This window comes from Benincasa hispida, chromosome 12 (genome assembly GCF_027475165.1).
Source record: "Benincasa hispida cultivar pf3 chromosome 12, pf3_genome.v1.1, whole genome shotgun sequence".
NCBI classification, from domain to species: domain Eukaryota; kingdom Viridiplantae; phylum Streptophyta; class Magnoliopsida; order Cucurbitales; family Cucurbitaceae; genus Benincasa; species Benincasa hispida.
In genome coordinates this window covers 65,298,772-65,312,457 of record NC_143489.1, presented here as the reverse complement: position 1 = coordinate 65,312,457, position 13,686 = coordinate 65,298,772, and the positions used below count along the sequence as shown (strand labels likewise).

At 37.6% G+C, this 13,686-nt stretch overlaps 1 non-coding gene across 1 annotated transcript; it reads left to right on the top strand.

Annotated features, from left to right (window-relative positions):
- The first annotated feature begins 1,144 nt into the window (after positions 1 to 1,144).
- LOC120068639 (small nucleolar RNA R71) lies at positions 1,145 to 1,251 on the top strand. The gene has a single exon (XR_005479276.1). It is a non-coding gene; the product is annotated as a small nucleolar RNA R71 (small nucleolar RNA).
- Positions 1,252 to 13,686: the final 12,435 nt, after the last annotated feature.

Sequence of the window (13,686 nt, the reverse complement as noted above, 5' to 3'; positions counted from 1 at the left end):
CGTGGTGAACTTACTAGTGCCTCTCTTCTTTGTCAACATATCCTTTAGAAACTTCGCATATGCGGGCATCTCCTCAGTTTCTTCAGTGAACGGAATATTAATATACAATTGTTTTAACATAGTCATAAAGTGTTGATACTGTACCTCATCATTTTTCTTCTTTCTGAGTCTCTGTGGGAATGGTGGTAGTTGTATTCTTACGGTCCTTTATTCTTTTGGCTCCAAGGTGGATGCAATCTCTAGGGTCATCGCTTCTTTTTCTTCTGTTTCTTCTCGAGTCACCACAATCTCTGGTTCTAGCACAATTGGAGCAGTCCGGCTAGGCTCCTTCTTCTCCCCCGCCATTGTCTTTCCACTATGCAATGTCACCATATGACATTGCTCTTTACCTGTTCCCCTTGGATTGCGTAGGAGTTCTGTTGAACTCGGCAGGGCCCCTTGCGGTCTGTTCTTGAGTTCACCCATAATCTGGCCTATTTGTATTTCTAGGTTGCAGATAGACGTCACTTGGTTTTGAAGTACAGTTTCATTCTTTTCAATATATTGCTTAACCAAACTTTCTAAAGAGGAGATTGCGACGCCTACGAATTGCTGGCTTGATTACTCATTTGACTATTGGTTCGCGGGAAAAATCCAGGTGGCCCTTCTTTTTGCGCCACTGATTGAAAATTTTGCTGTTGATTTTTCCATGCAAAGTTGGGGTGGTTTCTCCACCCAGGGTTGTATGTGTTAGAGAACAGATTATTCTTCATAAAATAAATTGACTGTGGGTTTTGCGGGCATTCCTCCATTGTGTGTCCTTCACCGCAAGTAGCACACCTTGCGATCATCTGGTTGATTGCGTTCACTTGCCCACTATATATTGATGGGCTATTGATTGCGATTCCCTGTATCAAGTTCATCATCGTAGTCATTTGACTCTGAAGGGATGCGATGGCACCATTGTTTTCGTCACTGTCCTTGATTCTCAATCTTTGATCGCTTTCTCTCCAGTCTTCATGATTTTTAGAAATGCGATCAAGGATGTTGTTGGCCTCATCATAAGATTTATCTAGTAGACCTCCAACTGTTGCCGTATTGGCAGCAGTCTGCGAAGCAGGGTTTAATCCGTGATAAAAAAATCTCCATCTGTAAGCAGTCTGGTAAGCTGTTATGCGGGCAATCTCTTACCAGCCTCTTAAACCTCGCCCAAGCATCGTTGAGCGATTCATCAATATCCTGTTCGAAACTGGTTATCAACTTCCTTCTTCTGGCATTCTCCATTGGAGGGAAGTATTTCTTCATAAACTTCTCTACTACTTGCTCCCATGAGGTAATCTCCCCCGATTCGAGAGAATACGCCCATTTTCGTGCCTGGTCACACAACGAAAATGGAAACAAAGTTAGTCGAACTTCCTCGGTGGAGATATTAGGGAACACAAAAGTGTTGCAGATCTCTATGAAACTCCAGAGGTGGGCGTGCAGATCCTCGCCACGCCTTCCACCAAATTGTCCGACAGTCTGGATCATCTGCAGCATCACCGACTTCATTTCAAATTTCGATCCATCAAGAGCGGGCCTCATGATACCTGGGGAGAAATTTTATAGATTGGGTGATGCATAGTCCCGAATGGGCCTATTACGGTCGTTTGCCAATAGATTCACCATGACATTATTTTCATTTGGTGCTCCATTTCCATGTTGTTCCGCCATGTTATCTTTCTCTTGTTATTGTTATTGGAGGCTATCTCTCAATCTTCGTTGGAACGTTCTTTCAATCTCTATGTAACGACCCAGATTTGTATGCATACAAGAAATTAAATATCAAATAATAAGCAGGACGAAATTTTATTTAAAGAGGTAGAAATTTAGAAGAAAAAAATAATAAAATAAAATAAATAAATTTGAAATTGGAAATTTATTCATTATCCTGGATAATGAATAAGGGAGCGAGCGGGAGCGAGAAAGTGGGAGAGAGCGAGAGCCACACCAGCGAGAAAACTGGAGAAAACGAGATTATGAGAAGAGAGCTGCGCGATCGAAGAAAGAATTGGAGAGCGAGAAACCCAGCGAGCGATGCTAGCGAGATTGAGGCTGGCGAGAGTATAGAGAGCGAGATTGAAGGAAAATTGGAGAGAGCGAGAATTGTAGCGAGGAAGTTGGAGAGAGCGAGATTGAAGGAAAATTGGAGAGAGCAAGAATTGTAGTGAGGAAGTTGGAGAGAGCGAGAGTAAAGAGAGCTGTTCTTAGCGAGACAGTAGGAAAGAACGGGAGCGCGAGCGGGAGCGGGAGCGGGAGCGAGAGCGAGAAAGCTGGAGAGAGCGAGACGAAAGAAAAAATTTAAGAGCGAGAGTGGAGAGAGCGGGATTTCCAGCAAGAAAGCTGGACAGAGTAAATTCCTAGCGAGAAAACGGGAGAGAGTGAGATTTTAAGAGCAGAGTGAGCGAGATTTGGACAGAAGCGCGAATTATGCGTTGAATTTGGCCACGATCTTATAGATTATACATGGAAAAACCCTAAAATTGAATACAAACAAAGAATGATGACGTAAGGGCAAACGTTAGCCAAGATTAGGTGTCTTATTGAGAGGAATCCATAAACCATAAGTAATTTTAAAGAAGCCACCTGTACGATGATTTGTCACACTGAGAAGAGCTGAAAATTACTATAAATAGGACCCTTTGCCGAAGATTTAACCCATTCTCAAACAAATCTCAGTAACAAAGAATTGTGGGAAAAAGTAAGTGTGAGTGAGGAAGTTCTGTGAGATTAAAAGAGAAAAGCTCGGGTTAAGTGCTGCCCAAATTTCTTCTTTTGATTTAAAAAGGGAAAACTCTGCTGATAAAATCATAAAGAATAATAAGGAATAATTAGATCAAAGTCAAGGTAAGTAGTTTATCTCACCCTCTCTTTAAATGTTCTATGGTAGTGTACCTTTATTATGTTGAATGGTTATGTTAATTGTTATATTGCATTACATGTTTAGAACACGTTTCTCTACAAGGGACCCCATGCATTATGTTTGTTCACGATTACGTTAAAATCAAGTTTTAATTAGGTGTAAGTTATGCTTCCAGTCTAATCTTATGGTTATGCTAATGGTTGATGTTGGATGTGACTCTGACCCTACTGATTGCATGACCCACTAATCATCAGATGGGTTAGTTTCCGCTTAAGTCCTCATCTTCCTATCAAGGCGGAGAAATTTATGATTCCAGGGCTGGCAGGGCATGTATTGTTGCACCCCTCCAGGCCTAATCTTACGTTATGTTTATGCTAGAGACTAGCAGGGTATGTATGGTTGCACCCCTCTAGTCCAATATTACGCTAATGGTTGATGTTGGATGCGACTCTAGCCCTACTGACTGCATGACTCGCTAATCATCAGATGGGTTAGTTTTCGCTTAGGTCCTCATCTTCCTATCAGGGCAGAGAGATTTATGTTGGAAGCATAACGTTTATGCTAATGGTTGATGTTGGATGCGACTCTGGCCCTACTGACTGCATGACCCGCTAATCATCAGATGGGTTAGTTTTCGCTTAGGTTCTCATCTTCCTATCAAGGCGGAGAGATTTATGTTGGAAGCATAACGTTTATGCTAATGGTTGATGTTGGATGCGACTCTGGCCCTACTGATTGCATGACCCGCTAATCATCAGATGGGTTAGTTTTCGCTTAGGTCCTCATCTTCTTATCAGGGCGGAGAGATTTATGTTGGAAGCATAACCGACCACCATATGTTATTATACGTTTTCGGTCCCAATCATATGTTTTCATTACATGTTGCTTGTGATTGTGCATTTGGCTCACTACCCTGCGTGAGAACTACTTACTGGGTATATTATATACTCATCCTATATTTTTACAGACTTTGTAGGTAAGGACACAGCGTAAATGGCAGAGTTGGACGTCGCTCAAATGACCAACCATCAAACTCACTATTATAGGCACATGCATTTTGTACCACCACGCTAATGTTTTATGAATCCTGGTGTTTTGATAAATAAATTTTTATATAGTTTTTCTATCTAATTAATAAAATTTAGATATGTTCTTTGAAATTTCAACCAAAACTCATCTCATGATATAAAAGTCTAAGTATGCATGTCGTAGCGGTCGGATCATAATGTGTAAGGATCCGGGCATTACACTCTGGGTCGTAATTCACCAGAGATTGAAAGCTGCAAATTAAATTAGAAAATTACCGTTAGCATAATGTATTGCCGAAGTCCTCGGAAATGGTGCCAAAAACTTGATGCGTTATTTTATGCGATGAAATAGTGGTAAGGATTGCGTTAGTGGAAAATGCGTTAAGCATGCAAGTTTTCTCAGTTAGATCCAAGTATAAATCCTACTGAGTTGCCTGGTAAGCCCAGGGTCAAACTTAGGGACTAAGGAAAACAATATGCAATGGTAATTTTTAGATCACTTTGTGGTAACAATTAAATCAATGGTTTGGTTGGTTTGTTGTTTAAGGTATAAAAAGTATGCGGCGGATTTGAGAAAAGAATGATTTTGCGACAGATGCACTAAGTATGTGGCGGAATGGGTTGAGAAGGTCTTTAGCTAGCGTTTCCCCAGAATGCATTCAAACTATGCGATCATGCTACACTCATGCGACAACAAATCATTTTCCAATGCAAATGCGATGGCTCCTAATTTTAGGACGCATGCGATGAATGCGAAACTGTCTATAGAGCTTATTCTTAAGTCTCTACTTCTTGCCTATGCGATGATGCAAGATGCACACAAGAACAAGGTGACCGCATATAATCACAACCTATCTTTAGGATGCATGCGATGCGTTAATAGCAAACAAAGCTTATTCCTAAGCTTCTATCTCTTGATTATGCATTTTTAATCTAACTCTCCCGAGCCTAGATTCTAATCTGACTTTTTCAAGCCTAAATTCTATCCTTAGACTACCCTCCTGAGTATCTCTAATGGACGAACGACGTATACATAATACAAGATAATCGCATAGAATGAAGATCCCAGGTTATGCTAGCTAAGTGCTTCTCAACCCATTCGACAGATTTAGCTACACATGCGTAATGTACAGAGAGTGAACAGATATAAAGATGAAATTTCCATTTCTATAGATAAGTTCAGAGTACAAAATGACAATGGAAGATAAGGATAGAGAGCCTGGTAGCAATTCCTTGCTTCCCAAGGCTTTTACACTATTATCTCTATTCTGCTCAAAAGATGTTCTTGCTTCCGCAAGAATTGGCCCTCTCTCTGATCTCGACGTTTCCGACACTCTTCCAAGTTCACCAGAACGATCTCTCGGTATAATCTCCCTTCATTCGTTTCCGCCTTCTAAGTAAAAGAAAACTATGAACAAGGCTACTTCTATCTATAGGGAAAATTATCTAACTGAATGAACTCCTTCACTGAATGTGGCCTTTGGTATTTATAGAGCTTCAGGGTGAAAGGCTTTTTCTCTCTTATGACTGCACTGATGGGATGGCATTAATTCTCTGTCTGATGCACCGAATATTTGTCACCAAAAAGTTGAGTGTACTTGCTATAGTAAGTCGTTAACGACTTGTCAACTTAATTCGGAATCGACCGTCATAAGCTTTCTGTCCCATCGTGATTTATTACGCTTTTCACCTAGATGCGCCCACCATGATGCGCTGGCTCTATGTGGCACTCTTCTTGAGCAGATATTCGCAAGCGCAAATGATCGCATAGCCTTGCGTTAACGCAATCTCTTAATGCGCTTGGACATTAATTTCTTTGGATCGCATTTCTGCCTTGTGTCAATGCATTTTTTGCACAAAAATACATAAGTTAGCTGTTTTAATGCAATGGACGCATGCGATCGCAATGTTGTGAAATTAATACTTTTGGACGCAATATTGTATATTTTTATCATCGCAATCTTGCATTGTTTTATAACTTTGCACTGTAATAATGTATATTTCTACCCATTATCACTATTCACGTACTGTTAGAGATTCAAGCTACAGGTCCATAAGGTCCCCTTGGTAGCCCAATGGATTCAAGTTGGGAATCAGTTCTGGTCAGTTTGCAAATTGACAAGAGGGAGTTTGATTATATATGATATGATTGAACTAGTTCAATTATTATGTGATATAGTTGACATGATGTATGAGATACATTAATTGGAGGAATTTGATATAAATATGATTTATATCAAGTAGAGGAGAAATGAACTATGGTTTAAATGTTGCATATGATGTGATATTAAAACTATAGTTTATAAATATAATATGAGAAGTTAGTTATTATATTTATTTATAATTAAACAATTATGAGATAATTGTCGGTTTTCTCCATAACCGTGCGTGAAAGTGAGGTTGCATTCAGTTTTTCATAACTGAAGAATAAAATGAAAATGGTTTTCATTTTGGAATAGAATCAGGTAATCGCATCTTGGTTGTACACTGTCTATCATTTAGCTAAGGAGAGCTTACATGATAGCCTCAGTGTTTCCTAAACGATCGTGTACACGCGCATCGACCTAAACGATTGTGTAGCTTTTATTAAGCGATCGCGTGCGAGAGCGAGATTACCTTAACGATCGTCTAAATGATCATACCCGGTTTACTAAGCTATCGTATACCTTTTACTAAATGATCAACCACCAGTCTATACGATAGACTCTAAACCTCTCCTACTTGCATGGTCGTTGAATACGATCGTGCTTTCCTCATTCCCTCTACCAAATCCAATAGAGCCCACACATCCTAGATTCTCACTCCAAAAATACCAAGGTCACTGAGTGGTGGTATCCAAGTTGCTACCTGTTCATGGAGAAGACTGTTCGTTGGCTGAACCACAACGAGATTTGGTTAACGATTGGCTTGGCGTTGCAGTGATAGCAAGAGGGGATGATCTTGACGAGAGCGAGAGATAAAGAGAAGAAAAGTTCTTCAAAGGTGAGTCTCTTGTTCTTTTGTATTTAATTTTTTGAAAGCATGTTATAATTTATTCTGTGATGCATAACTTGTATGTATGTTTGTGAATGCTTATATTTCTGTCACAATGAATTTGGAACGATCTTACTTCCACTCATAGGTCCTCTTTGATAAGAGTTCCTTCAGTATATTCGATTTCGATATTGATTTACCATTAAAAGTATCGAAAGCGAGTAAATTTGAAGATTTCAATATGCTAAAATTATAAACAAATTCTAATTAGTGAATTGCTTCTAAGCCCAATTAAATTTTAGGAAAGTAATATTGTACCCAAATTTCATTATTTTATTTGCAACGATACTATAGTGAGTCCAAATAACTGCTACCGAGGGGCACTCAAATATTCCTTCACTAAAGCAAGACATTCTTGACTAAATACTATCTCCAGAATAACTCATATTCCGATAGTCATTTAGCTACCATTTTCGGTTCGGAACTTACTAACACTTAGTAATTCTGTAAGTGTAACCTTCCGAATTTAGATCTCAGAGATTAATGGTGCCAACGATGCTACCAAATTGGAGAGTCAAAGTTGAGAAACAACCTAAGAAATCTTATCCATTTCGGGAGTTTGAGTTGTTCTGAATCCTATGTTACAACCCTCTGAAGGGATAACCATCGTTAAACGATTAGCAAGGGCCGCTTAAAGCTAAGCAGCAGGCACAACAGAGGAATCTCACAGTCCAAACCAACGGAAGAGACCATAGGACACGTTGACACATATCCTTCACCAACTTACTATGAACTACTTCTCCCATTCACCTTGATCTTGATCCATACGAACACTTTTTGAATGGAGGTCACTTCTAGGGTGACACGAAGTGTCATATGAATCTCACGGTGTGAAATTTCTAGGGTCATGAGAGTTAAAATCAATATATCACATATTTGATTTTCTGATGAACAACTTCCCCTTATTCACCTTGATCTTGATTCATACAATCACTTTCGAAATGGAGATCACTTCCAGGGTGACACAAAGTGTCACATGAATCTTGATGTGAACTCTTAGAGACGCGAGAGCTAAAAACAAGATATCGTATATGTTATTAATCTCCCACTGAATTGTTCTAATAACATATCATATACGTTATTAAATTCCCACCGAAGTGTTCTACTTGTTTTTGGGTAAATCTTTACTTAGGAACATTCCGGCTAATTAAACAACCTAGGTCTAGGTGTTTACCCAAGTATAACGTTTATAATTGGATTTAACCTATGATGTCTAGGTGAAAAACCAATTTTAACACCTCACGCCGCTCATGTGTGCTCTTAAAACTGGTTAACAATGCTCAATTATTCGGCCATAATCCCCAAGTAGGAGGTATTCTGTAGACCGTCAACTTAAATACCCCCCAGTCTTAGACAGGATTATATACCGGTTGAGTTTGTAACCAAAGTTTTATAATATTTTGACCTATTTTAATTATTAAAACAAGTAGTTAGCCTACATGAGCATGCAACTTCTCTTTGTTATGGATTTTAATGTCTAATCCAATTTTATAACAACTTATGAAACTTTAAACATGGTGTACATTCATAACATACATCAAATATCTCATGATTTAATATAACACTTATATTAAAACATCTGAAACCCTAAACATGCATACTATATATTATAACACCTTATAACATATTTTCAGTGCATGTAACATGTTTCCGATGGTGGGATTTTAAATCTGATATTTTCAGTGCATACAAGATTTATTTAATTATAACATACATCACATGCATAAATAATTAATCACAAACCGATATAGTTTAGTTTTGGCATTCTCAAGCAAACAAAGGTCTAATTATTACAATAATAACCAAAACTAGCTCCAAAACACTTCTAGACTGCTCGAACCGCCCTAAACAAGACCTCCAATGCTCAAAATTGGGTTGAACCAGGCAAAAAAACCATTGAGTACCATCAGGCATCGAGTAATCGAGTAATCAAGTACCATCGAGTAAATGCCATCGAGTACCATAAAGCAAGCCATCGAGCATTGAGTAATCGAGTAATCAAGTACCATTGAGTAATTACCAAAAATACCATCGAGTATTGAGTATGCCATTGAGCATCGAGTATGAAGAACAGGGCAGTGGCCTAAAATCCAGTTTTTGTTGCTCGACCTTCTTCACTTCTTTCTTCAATTATAACTTAATTTCAACTCTAATGACTCTAATCGAATTACAAACAATTAAGCACACATTAAGGCCCATCAATCAAGAGCCAATTACAAGAAATATAACATAATTGAAGAGATTCAATGCTAAAACTCAGAAAAACCATATCAGTTCACCATTTTCATACAACTTATGAAAAACACACACCAAGCCAAAATTAACTCGAATTGAATACTTAAATGACGCTCTGATACCAATTGTTGGTTTACGAAAACATGTAGTGGAAGAAAACAGGGTCATTAAGCATTCTAATTCCTCAATTTTGACATCAAAGTAAGCATGTTCATAGGGTATTAAGAGGGTTTCAACATATACCTTTGAAGATCCTATTCAAACACAAATTTGAGCTGCAATATTCTCCAATTGAAATCATGGACCACCACTAGAGTTTTCCTACAATTCTCTAGGAGCCTTAGATTGAGTTCTGGGACTCAAAATAAGCTTGGACTTAGGGAAATTGGAGGAGAGGTTTTCTGGTTTTTCAACTTGTTGAAGAACAACTTCTTCAACTTTAAAAAACTTAGCAATTCAGGAAATTGCATGTTCTTTTCAGCTCAATCCCTTTTTATATTTAAACCATCAACCCATGCTTTGAAGTCTTCATCCCATGAAGACACCACTTACTTGGTGGAATTGGTGGATTATAGTGATTAAGGTACTTTAAAGTTGAGCGGAAAAATCCCACATTGTGGGTTTTTTCAAATTTCCAATTTTCCATTTTTAACTTTAATTCTTTAATTAAAATTAAAATTTTGTTAGTTTTAAAAAAAAATTCAATAATTAATTTTTCTAATAAAATTAATAATTGATAATTAATTAAATAATTTAATTAATTCTATTAATTTAATATCAAATATTAAATTACTTTGTCACCAAATCCATCACCATGAATTCCTATTCATGAAATTAATATTTAAATCATATTTATATATTGATCGATTCTCCAATACATTTAATTCCAAAATTAAACGTGTAATTATATCACATATAATTACTAATTCCCTTAATTCGAATTTGAAAATTTCAAATTAACTTCTCATGCTATTCTAAGGCTAATCTTTTTGTAGCTAGTAGAGGGACCTAATGGACCTACAGATCATGGGCTCCAACGATCCGAGATTAATTGGCTAAACTCTTTACATTGAAGTAACCCTCATTCGTTAAGTATTGGGTCACTCCACTAAAGCCCAGTAGTTGCACTCCCCTCACCATCGATATACACTCGATATAACTATAATTAGTAAGTTAACCCTTCACAGGTTGTTCGTAATAACAATTGGGTCAAAAGGCTGTTTTACCTCCGAGATTACCCAAGATCCTCTAATGAACAATTGGTTTGTGATCTGATCATCAAACCGAGTCCTTCTCGAGCCAATGAGATGGTGGGGCCCCTTGTTCAAGACCCGAAATCAGTACTTAAGGGAAAAACCTCTCTACTATCCCTAAAAGTGAGTAGGAGTGAATTCTATCTTGCACTTTATGCCCCCAACTATCTACCCGATCTTACCCCTGAAATGGGAGGCCTATTGAGCCAGTGTTGTTGGGCCAACCCTCACCCATGCAAATCTAAGAATAATCTCAATAAATAGAAGTTTATAGTTAGCTCAGGATTAAGGTCAAGTTACCTAGGTCATCATTTTAAAATAGTCAGTCTTAAATAATAAACAACATTATAAAGTAAGAGTAACTTATTTCTTGGTCCGATCTTATGAAAACTCATTACACAGGACGCCTCTACTCCTCATGTCACTACATGAAGGAATCAGGATCACTTCGTTTGTAGCACTTTACAACTCCTTGTAAAAACTATAGAGTGGGTCGCATCCAATAGTATTACCAGAATAAGGCACCCAACCTTATCCATATACTATAGATCATTTTAACTATTTACTCGAACCTGATCTACTCTTATGTCTCCACATAAAGTTCAATTACTCATGTAATAGTCATGGATCTTTTAGTTTATTGGTTTATTTCTAAAACGAAATAAGCAATTCATATATTCAATAACAAATTTATCGATTTACAAAATAGGTTTATTGTTTACAAACCACGAGTTTTAGGACATAAAACCCAACAATGACGATGTAGGTTGGAACTGGACACGTCGTCTCGGCTGTGGGAGTGGGAGGTCTCCAATTAACTTTACAAAATAGATATGTTTTGTTAGAAAATGTATATGTAATTCCTGGTTTGAAGAGGAATTTAATTTTTGTAAAGTGTTTACTTGAACAATCATATTGATTAAATTTCTCTATAAATAAAATGTTTATGTCAAAGAATAGTGTCAATATTTGTTCTGTTGAACTGGAAAACAATATTTATGTGCTAAGACTGTTAGAAACTAAAACCCTCCTTAACACTGAAATGTTTAAAACCGCGGTAACTCAATATAAAAGACTTAAAATTTTTCCTAAAGAAAATGCCCAACTTTTGCAATTGAGTTCAGAACACATTAATCTCAATAGGATCGAGAGAATGGTGAAGAATGGACTTCTAAGTGAGTTGGATGAAAATTCTTTACCTGTGTGTGAGCCATGCCTTGAAGGCAAAATGACTAAAAGATCTTTTACTGGAAAAGGTCATAGGGCCAAAGAACCCTTAGAGCTAGTACATTCAGACCTCTGTGGTCCAATGAATGTCAAAGCAAGGAGAGGTTTTGAATATTTCATCACCTTTACTAATGATTATTCAAGATATAGGTATGTTTATTTAATGCAACATAAGTCTGAATCTTTTGAAAAGTTCAAAGAATTCAAGGTTGAAGTTGAAAATGCATTAGAACAATTAAGACATTTTGATATGATCGAGGTGGGGAGTTTTTGGATCTAATATTCTAGAACTATTTTATAGAGCATGAAATTGTATCCCAACTCCTAAAACCTAGTACACCTCAACAGAATGGTGTATCAAAAAGGAGAAATCGAACCCTATTGGACATGGTTTAGTCTATGATGAGTTATGCTTCCTTACCTGATTCATTTGGAGGTTTTGCAGTACAGACTGCAACGTATATTTTGAATCGTGTTCCATCCAAAAGTGTTATGTGAACAAATTTGAAGTTATGGAATGGTCGTAAAGCTAGTTTACGTCATTTCATAATCTGGGGTTGCCCAGTACATGTGCTTGAGGAAAATCCTAAGAAATTGGAATCTCGTTCAAAACTATGCCTATTTGTAGGCCACCCCAAAAGAACGAGAGGTGGTTACTTCTTCGACTCTAAGATAAAGAAAGTGTCTGTATCGACAAACACTACTTTTTTTTTTTTTGAAGAAGACCACATAAGGAAGCATAAGCCCCGCAGTAAGGTTGTGTTGAATGAACTTTCCAAGGAATCTACTGAACCTTCAACAAAATTTGTTGAAGAACCCAACACCTTAACAACTGTTGTTGAAGTTGGATCATCTAGTATGTTAAATCCACCTTAAATGTTGAGGGATCCTCGACGCAGTGAGAGGTTGCAAATCCACCTATCCATTACATGGGTTTGAACAAAAATCCTAGCTATGGTAGTTGATGGAGATGTTGAGGGTCCATTGTCTTACAAGAAGGCAATGAAAGATGTTGACAAAGATGAATGGATCAAAGTTATGAATCTTGAAATGGAGTCAATGTACTTCAATTCAGTTTGGGATCTTGTAGATTTACTTGATGGGGTTGAACCTATAGGTTGCAAATGGATCTACAAGAGAAAACGGGGTGCTAACGAGAAGGTGCAAACCTTCAAAGCTAGACTTATGGCAAAAAGTTATACCCAAGTTGAGGAAGTCGACTATGAGGAGACTTTCTCACCTATTGTCATGCTTAAGTCTATCATAATCCTCCTATCTATTGCCTCATATTATGACTATGAGATTTGGAAAATGGATGTCAAGACTGCCTTTCTGAATGAAAATTTTGAGGAGATCATTTATATGGAGCAGCTCGAAGGATTCATAACCCAAGGTCAAGAGCAAAAGGTTTGCAGGTGGACTAAAGCAAGCTTCTCAATCTTGGAACATAAGGTTTAATATTGCGATAAAATATTATGGCTTTGATCAAAATGTTGATAAGCCTTGTGTATATAAGAGGATCAATAACAGTTCAGTAGCTTTCCTAGTGTTATATGTAAACGATATCCTACTCATTGGGAATGATGTAGGTCTACTGACTGAAGTTAAGAACTGGCTAGCGACCTAATTCTAAATGAAAGATTTGGGAGAGATTCAGTTTGTTCTAGGAATTCAGATCTTTAGAGATCAAAAGAACAAAATGCTAGCTCTGTCTCAAGCATCATATATAGACAAAATGCTTGTCAAGTCTAATCCAGGATATGATCACTGGACTGCCATTAAGAATATTCTCAAGTATCTACGGAAAATGAGGGACTGCATGCTTGTGCATGGTTCTAAGGATCTGATCCTTACAGGATTCACGGACTTTGGTTTTCAGACATAGGATTCTAGGAAATCCACATCAGGATCAGCGTTCACTCTTAATGAAGGGGCAGTAGTTTCAAGGAGAACCAAGTAAGGGTGCATTGCTGACTCTACCATGGAGGTTGAGTATGTAGCGACTTGTGAAATTGCTAAGGAAGCTATT